At 36.6% G+C, this 9599-nt stretch overlaps 1 pseudogene; it reads left to right on the top strand.

Moving 5' to 3' along the window:
* LOC101565246 overlaps positions 1-9599 on the top strand; it is a 23851-nt pseudogene that overhangs the window by 8896 nt on the left and 5356 nt on the right.

Here is a 9599-nt window from a genome sequence, read left to right as displayed (position 1 = left end):
TGTTGTTTCAGAGTTCCTGGATCTCAGGCTGGTGAGCAAAGACCAGGAGTGTTCTGGGTGGCTGGATGTTTCTACAATGAGACCTGCGGCAGTGTCTGCCGCAGCCCCATGGAAGATGTGACCTTGTCAGTGATCTGCAGACAGCTTGGATGTGGGAACAGTGGGACCCTCAACACTTCTGTTCCTGCCAGGGAAGGCTTTAGACCCCAGTGGGTTGATGGAATACGATGTCGGAAAACTGATTCCTCTCTCTGGGAATGTCCTTCTGATGCTTGGAAACACAAATCTTGCCTGCCAAGGGACGCAACTTATATCACATGTGAAGGTGACCTACTATATGTTCATGTATATATGCCCCACCCTTGTATGTTGGTGCTATGGAAAATTCATGTTTGTAAGGGCCAGATTTAAATATGTCTATAAATGAATTTTAAATATTAGGCTATTAAATCCATATAATCTTTTCTGTTTCGATAGTAGAAACAGAGACAGCTGTGCTGATATCAATTTATGGGTAAAATGTGAGAGAGAGAGTGAATTGAGCTTGTGAAGCTCAACTGATATACTGATAAACTCTTTGAATGATGCAAATATTGATATGGGAGAAACTTGGTGCCTTTAACGTGCTGATAAAAATCCTCTCATGATCAGAGCATAAAGAAGCTGAGGGAGAGTCCTGTTTGACACTTTTCTTTCCTCAGTGCCTGCAAAGAGAACTATCAGTAGTCACTATGCTTACCTTTTCTGACTCTGGTAATGTTGAATATATTCCAATTAAATATTACACTACTACTCCTCAAAATCAGTATAAAAATTGAAACTTAATAGCAACTTCTCTACTAATTATTCTTGATTTCTCATTAGCATTCAACAATTTGTCACTCTCTGCCTTCCAGTTTCCTTCTGATCTCTCAGCTTTATCAATTGCTTCTCTTATTCTGCTTACTTGGGTCAGAACTCTGTTCAACTGATAGATTGAGATGCAGTAAGGTCTGAGCACTAAGGGCTCAGACTCTACTCTCCCGGTAATGCTCCTCCACCAGATGATGTCTCTGAGTTCTATGGCCTCAGATGCTGTCACCACATCAACATCTCCCAAATGTAAACCTCTGAATTCCAAACTCTTGCTTCATTGTTGGCTGATCTCATCATCTGGTTATTTAGTTTGAAAAATAGAATTATTGATTCTTTCTCTCAGTGTCTGACTCTCACTTTTTCTATCAGGTAGCATTTTAATTAGTGTCTGTATTATTACTTATTGACTTGGACTCTGTTCACTTTCATTTCTCCTTTTTTTGTCTCTTTTCCCAATTTCAATATGATAGGTTGTTCTTCCACCTCTAGCTAAAAATATCTCCTATATCACTCTAGCCCTTCAATTTCATTATTACTTTAGATATTTGGATTATTTCAGGGGTCTTGAATGATTTACACTCTTTCTGTTTTATAACACATGACCTACTTATTGCTGGAAATATACTTCAATTACCAAGTTGATTACTGTGCTGATCTGTAATATGGTGATATTTATTCAAAGAAGACAGTGTCACATGCCATTTTGTTTCTCAGATGCAAAAGAAAATGAAAGGTATGTGAAGGGAGTCTAGAACTACCCTCTTTAGTATCTATGCCAGGGAACATCTAAATAAGTTATTCTTAGACTTTGAAGGACTTTACTAGAAAAGAGAGAGGAAATGCTCTGTATGTTCCTTTGACAAATGGTGAAGAGTATAAATGTTTATCTTGAGTTTCTTCTACTGAAAGGTCTCACCTATTTCATTTCCCTAGGGAGAAAGCAATGCAGTCTGCTGGTGAAAAAGCACTGGAGGGAGGGAGGGGTGGCCAGTCCATGCCTTTCTCTCCCTTCTTTGAGTTGAGCACACTTGCTATTATGGGATTGTACCTTCTAGATTTTAGAGAGTTTATGCACTTTACACCAGTTGTATAAGGTTTCAAGAAACAACATTCCCTTTCTATTAGATTTAAAATATAAATTATGATATCACTTATTGTAAACAAAACAGATCTGAAAAGTGAAAAAGTGAATTCATATCACATCACCTCTTGTTCATTAACATCATCCTGAATTACTTATAAGTAATAATTTTAGAGAAATATCTCAAAATTCAGTTATTGATAAAAATGTAGATATTGACATCTTTTTCTTTTCATAGTAATATTTATTTTTTAATAATTTTATTGAGAAACAAATAGCAATGAGACAGTTTCAAAACTTATTAGTAGGAGAGTTCCAATAATTAATATTTTGCTTATTGTAGTTTTCTTAGTGGTTAATCATAGTACAAGATGCAGACATATCCTGTCCAAAAACACTATTAGAACAATTATACTCATTGAATTAAGAGAAAGTAGTTGTATATCTATCCTAATTATATTGAATACATAGATATAAAATGATCCTTCAATTGTATCATCTTTTTGCTTTAGTTTTGTCAGAGAATGGTATTCCTTTGTTATTGAAATATTGTAGGTGTGTGAATTCAGCAAAATATTCCGAAACAGTCCAGTAGTGCATAATAGTGGGTTTTTCGTAAGACTGGCAATGTCAGAAGTTGTTGATTTGTGGCTTTTACAACTCAGCATATGAATATGGCTTCACTTTTTATACCTCGTGTTTATACTTTTCTGCTGGACGGTTAAGAGCAAGACAAATCAAGACCTATATAACAAGAAATGCAGCTTTTATATCTGACAAGGTCAGTCAAATCCCCTCAGAATTTATCCGGAAACCCTGTACCACAGTTTGTATATCCTTTGTCAGTGTCAGCCATGTGGATGAGTTGTGGCTATTGCTTGATCAATTTGCTCTGTGAAACCCTGAGAGAAAATTTTCTCTCCATGTGACTCTTCTTAGTCATACTATACATCATTGATCACTTTCCTCTGTGGCCCCATAATCTACTTAATCACAAAATTTGGGCCACAACTGAGTTACATGATGTTACAGTACAGGTTCTCCTATGTCATGAGTTCTCACTGCCCTTGAAAGGCTTGGGCCAAAATGTTGACTGTCCTTGCAGCCCTTCCTTTTCTCTAACTTTTGATGTGGAAACTTAGGTTGCTAACTCTCCAAAATAGAAACTTATTATTATTACTCTACAACATAGGCAGTTGAGCTTAACCTTACTATCTGTCTGAATATCAACTGTCTTAGACATAACGTGGAACAGGTATTTTCCATCAAGTATTGATGTGTTAAAATTTAACTCCCTACAAAATATGAAGAAAAAATTAAAAAGTATATTTAAAAATAGGAACAAACACATATTTTTACACAGACATTTAGAACTCTAACCATATACAGCATTGTAGCAAGACAATTCTTTGTCATTTTTTTCTTGCCTCTTGTTTTCATTTATTACCCTTTTCTAAACAAACATTTACTTGAGAGACAGACTGGTAGTAATTGGTATGACATGACACACAGTTGGTATTTAGAAGACAAGACTGACAGATATTTCAAGCATGACCTTAGTATTACACATTGTTATCTTCAGTGCAATTGCTTAGTTCACAGATATCAGCATACACAGTTAGTCAGTGTGAGAATCATACCAATTAACTGCTAGTTTTAAAAACCTACTAAAGATTCTCAGGATCATTACCTTAACACAACATTATTTCTTTTCATAATATTATTGCATGTTATTGAAATATTTGTTTTTTTGTTAAGTTAAAATGAAAGATTTACATTTTTAAAAACAATAAAAAATTTAAAATTAGAAATGATACTCAATTTTATGAGACAAAGTTATAGCATACAAAATTCACTTAAAAACTGAAGAGAAGAAAGAAAAAACTTTAAGCATTAACTGTTCTGTGCTCTTTAAATAGACCCATAGAAATCAGTAATAACATTATCCAGTAATGCATAAGTATTCCATCCTCCTTTCTCCTTGACCTCATCCTTGTTGTTCCTCACTTTGGACATTTTCTTTTTCTAGTATCTATTATACTTTTCTGATTATTTACTCTTCCAGATACTTACACTATGTTTTTATAGTTAGTCATATGATATTTAAGCATGTAGCTCTGATTTATTTCATTAATGAGGATGACCTCTAGTCTCATTCATTTAACTATAAAAGTTTCAAGGTTATCTTTCTTCATATGTGATTTATTGACATAGTGTAAAAAAGACCACATCTTTTATATCCATCCCTCAGTTGATGGCTATTTGGGTTGTTTCCAAGATTTATCTATGACGAATCACAAATGGAGTCAACACAAATGACACAAAAAGACTATTTGAAGAAGTACTGCAAGTATAAAATAACCCAAGCATGGGAAAAATGTGACATACAGTAATAGTGAAATATACTCCTCCAATTAGCCATAACCAAAATAAATCTAAGCCCAGGCACATAATAATTAAGATCCAAGAAATTCAGCAAAAGAACACAATAATAAACCTGTTACAGAAAAGGAACAGATTAGTTACAAAGGAAAGCCAAACAGAATCAACCTGAGGGATGCAGTGAAAGAAACCCTAAGAAGGAAATTTATAGCAGCGAATTCTCAAATCAGGAGAAAAAAAATAAAACAACCTTATGCTGAGTCTCAAGCTTCTAGAAATGAAAAGCAAGTCAAGCTCAAAGCCTAAACGAAGGAAATTATAAAGATCAGAGCCCAATCCAGAGCAAGAAAACAATCCAAGGAATTAATGAATCAAAGAATTGGTTCTTTGAACAAATAAAATAAAAAACCTGTATCCATTTTATACCCATATTCACATACAAAATTTGTCAATTTTTGTTACCAATATATCCATTAGAATAAAGCACATGCACACACAGGATTTTCTTCTGTCTTTTCAACCTTCCTTTGCTTTTTCATTCTTAACTCTTTCATTTCCTTTATCATATTTCTTACTCCTTCTTTTCCCCGTCTCTCTTTTAGCCCATGACTTTTTTCTGTGTCTATCTCCAATCTCTCTCTCACACACACAAACACAAAAGTGCATGTGCGCGCGCACACACACACACACACACACACACACACACACGCTATTCAGTTTTATCTTGAGTAACATGCTAAAATTTCTCTAAAGATCACAGTAGGGGAGAATGTAAAGATAAACATTTAAAAAATGTTTCCATTCTCTATTGACTTTCCTCTTTGTCTTTTTCATGTGGAAGCTGAAAGTTATTAAAGTAACAGATCATATCTTGTGTCTTTGTGACCTTCTCTGGGAGGGGCGGGCAGGAGCTTCAGTTGAACCCAGGTACCTTTCTCTTTGGTTTCTTTCTTTTTCTGATCATTTTCGTTGACATGTTTCAGGAAGCTATCATGACTTTTTGAGGGTTTAATATACTCAGTATGACATTAATCCTCTTGACAAGTGTACTGCCCTTAACTTGCTTGTTTACAACAATGCCAACAGCATGCTGGGTAACATTGTACCTCGTCTTTATACTTTTCTACTGGATGGTTAAGACCAAGATAAAGCAAGACCTATATAACAAGAAATGTAATTTCTGTATCTGACAGGGGCAGTTTGTGGACTCTTCCCATTTTGCTATGGTAACATTTGTGAGGCATTCCTATTTGCACAGTACCTATTTTCTTGACGTCTGCAATATCAACCTTTTTGTAGATTTGCATGTATTTGGCCAAAGTAACCGCCATGTTTTCGAAATGGCCTAAAGAACATATATTGGGTTCCCCTCCTCTTGCTCTTTGTTTTAGTCATTTTAGCAAATTACTGAAAGATGGCAGTTCTGGCCAAAAGGAACATATTCCCTATGAATTCATGACATAAACTGGGGGTGTTGCTCTGCCTTTCAGCACCTAATGAGCTGCTTAAGTGTTCTAGGTCTTATGTAAAAGTAAAGTTATCCTGTGTTGTAAGGGTGATTTTCTTAACTGAAAAGGTATGTGGTGCCTTCTTACCTCAGAAATATTTGTAGCAGATTTTCACTGTAACTAGTGATTGTGTCTAGTCTTTACTGTTCAGTATTTTTCTTGCTCAAAGATATTGCTGAGTTATTGTGCAGGTATATACCCAAATATTCAAATATTTATAAGATATTTATATTGGCTTGAACATTCTGTAAATCACCAGGGAGAAAAGATGAATTGAAAATAAATGGAAGTCATTTCAAAAACAAATGTAAGTTCATTTCAGTTAAATAAATTGCTTAAGGCAAAAATAAATAAATAAATAACATACATGAAGAATCAGGAAGTAGTGAAATATTTAATATTTAAACTAAGCAACCATTGTGCAAAAGTCAACTCATCATTTTCTATGATGTTCTCTACAGTAGGGAGGAGGTTTCATAGTATAATATGGAAAATATGTACAATTCAGATAATTTAGGACAAGTGCCATGTATACACTAGAATTATCTGTATTATTTGAGATTCATGTCTCAAATGGTCTGTATTTGGTCTGTATCTCTCTGAAGTGTCATTTGTTAGTTTAACTCAGAGTCTGTAAGTTCTGTGGAACTCATCTTATCTGCTTATAATTGTCCACTAACCTGGCTTTCTTTTAAGCCTGCTTGTTCTATACTTTTTATGGATTTAAATTTTTTCTAATTTTGTAACCTTCACAGTTCCCAAAAATCATTATGAAATTTTGATTACAAATCACTTTTGTGATTATCTACAAATTGTATTTATTTATTTACTTATTTATTTATATTTTAGGGAAGTGTTTAAAGGGTGGTCAGGGTCTCACTACTAGATTGGACTCATAGTGATTCACCTGTTTACAGCCTCCCGAGAGCTGGGATTACAGGACTGTACCACCACAATCAGTCTCAATTGCCCGCTCAGCAATCCCAGGGTGGGGGCCAGCACAGCAGGTCCAGGGATCGAAATCCCCACCTCTGAGCCTGCTCACAGGTGCTTTAATACTCTGAGCTACTTGGCTGACCCTTTTCAAATTATATTTAATATTCCGTATTTATTACTAATCAATGTTAATAATTTCTTTTGTTTTTCTATCTTATTACCAAGAGGTGAAATGAATTACATTTACTAGGATTAACTTGTCTATTCATTCAATATAACCACAAACTTTTATCACAATACATGGAGGATGTTATCTGTAGTTATTTATTGAAGATGTAGACCACCACAATACACACTGTCCTGACACAGGAACAAAGGAATTGGGACATGTGAGGTCTTTTCTGTTATAGAACCTGATTTCTAGTATTTTTACGTATCTGTTCATATTTGTGTTTATGTTTGGTGTGGAAATGTAACTGTTATGCAATTGAGATAAAAAATAATTTAAACTATAAATTATGAGCCAGTGATGTCTCAGGAAGCAAAATACTAGATTAATTTTAAGATTTTTATCTACCATTGTCATCTGGACTGAACTCAGTATTTAGAAATCCTTGTTTTAGGGGATGACACGGTCCAGCCAGTCTTGACCCAGTGCTACACTACTTTCTCCTTTTATAGGACCAAGACCCAAGAGGTGTCCAGCCACTGACTCCTGCACAGGTACCTCAGTCCTTCCTACCTATCCAACAGTTCCCATGTGCTCCTTCTATCCACCAGAAAAGTAAGAGGAGGTACTGTCACCTTTTCCAGACAAAGAGAAGCTGCGACTCAGGGGTGGAGATACTGAGTGCTCAGGGCGTGTGGAGGTGTGGCACAAAGGCTCCTGGGGCACAGTGTGCGATGACTCCTGGAGCCTGGCAGAGGCAGAAGTGGTGTGTCAGCAGCTGGGCTGTGGCCCTGCCCTGGATGCCCTGGGAAAGGCTGCATTTGGTCCTGGTAATGGAAGCATCTGGCTGGATGAGGTGCAGTGCCGGGGCGAGTCCTCCCTATGGGACTGTGTTAGTGCACCCTGGGGACAGAGTGACTGCAAGCACGAGGAAGACGCGGGTGTGAGGTGCTCAGGTGAGTGGCAGGACCAGAGTCATGGGCTGGGGATGTTAGAGTGTGTGTCTGAGAGTGACCTCTTTCTTCAGCTATGATTCCCCAGAAACTGTACTCTAAGCTCATGGTATCTAGGGGAGAAGCATGTGCACTGATAATTAGAATAACAAGTGCAATGATTCTGTTTTTCTTCTTTTCTCTCCAGGCAAAACGACAACAATTCCACCTATTCATAAAAGTAAGTGGCTCTTCTACTTTGAGGCAAGCCATAGAGTGATGATTACATTTTCATGTATCTGCACTACAAAATCTATATGTTTATGCAATATTGCAGTAGGCCGGATGATAGACTTTAAAAGTAACAATAAAATTTCATTCAATTGCAACAGCCCCAGCACTTCCAGTGCTATTGGAAATTCATTTTAGAGCGATCCTGATGTCAAAAGATATTTTTATATGCTCTAAAGACTGATTGTCTCTCTTTTTCTTCAGGTACCAGTTCTATCTTAGCACCTGTTCCAGGTTTCTTTTCATTACCTGTGATCATCTGCATCATTCTGGGAGCCCTGCTTTTTCTGGTCCTCATCATCCTTGGAACTCAGGTGCACAGATGGGGAACCGAGATCCGAGGTGGGACATTAGGTGACTGGTCACCTGGAATTTGTGTGGGGAGAGTGTGAGGCACTATCCCATCACTGCAAAAATATACCTGGCCCCCACACCTGTAAAGGAAGAGAGGATTATTTTGGTTCACACTCTTACTGAATTCAATCCATGACTGGATAGATTCAAGAAAGAAACTATATGGAAGAAACTTTACTGTAGAAGAGAGCTGTTTACTGTATGGTGGCAATAAAGTGAAAGATTTAGAAGGAAAAAAACCTTTGTGGGTGATAGCCCCTCCAAAGGGAAGCATTCTGCCCCCTCCATCCATTACACACTTCCTTTTTATGTATTTAGTACAGGATCTACAGTATCTCACTACACAGATGAGACTCATAGTTATCTTCCTGTTTTCAGCCTCCCAAGTGCTGGGATTACAGAAGCATGCCACTATGCCTAGTCTCACTTGCTTTCTCAGTGTGCCCCAGCGGTGGCACCAGCATGGCACTCTGGGGATGGAACTCCAGTCCCTATATCTGCCAAAACAGTTGGTTTAACACAGTGAGCTCTCTGATCAGCCCCTCCCCCTATTACATACTTTCTAACAGCACAATCAGCTATGAACTCTTCATTGGTTAAATATATTCATAAATATAAGACGTGTAAGGTCCTAGCACATGAGACTTTGGGGAGATTCTTTTTCTAATCTAAGCTATGGCATTCAACACATAGTCCCAAGAAATTTTATGTCCACTTTATTATGCAAAATTAAGTTAGTATATTTCTAATAGTCACCAGTATCTTAACAGTTCCAGTAGTTTTGACAAGCCTAAACTGAAATCTCTTCTGAGATTCAAAGCAACCTCTAACTTTGAGCTCCTATGAAAAACAAATAAAATAAACTTACATCCTTTCAAAATACATAGAGACATAGTAAACTTGTCCAGTTTGAAAGGAATACATAGGGGGATATAAAGGAATGAAACAAAAACAAGAATATAACTGTGCAGACCAAACATTAAAACCTTTATTCCATGTTTAACACATAGAATATGTTGTGAATATAGGTAAACCTGGCTCAAAGGTTGTAGCCTATATGGCCTCACTATCATTTACTGTCTATTGACCTA

The sequence above is a fragment of the Octodon degus genome, unplaced genomic scaffold, assembly GCF_000260255.1.
Source record: "Octodon degus isolate 3935 unplaced genomic scaffold, OctDeg1.0 scaffold00065, whole genome shotgun sequence".
In the NCBI taxonomy this organism is placed as follows: domain Eukaryota; kingdom Metazoa; phylum Chordata; class Mammalia; order Rodentia; family Octodontidae; genus Octodon; species Octodon degus.
This window is presented reverse-complemented; position numbering and strand designations above follow the sequence as displayed.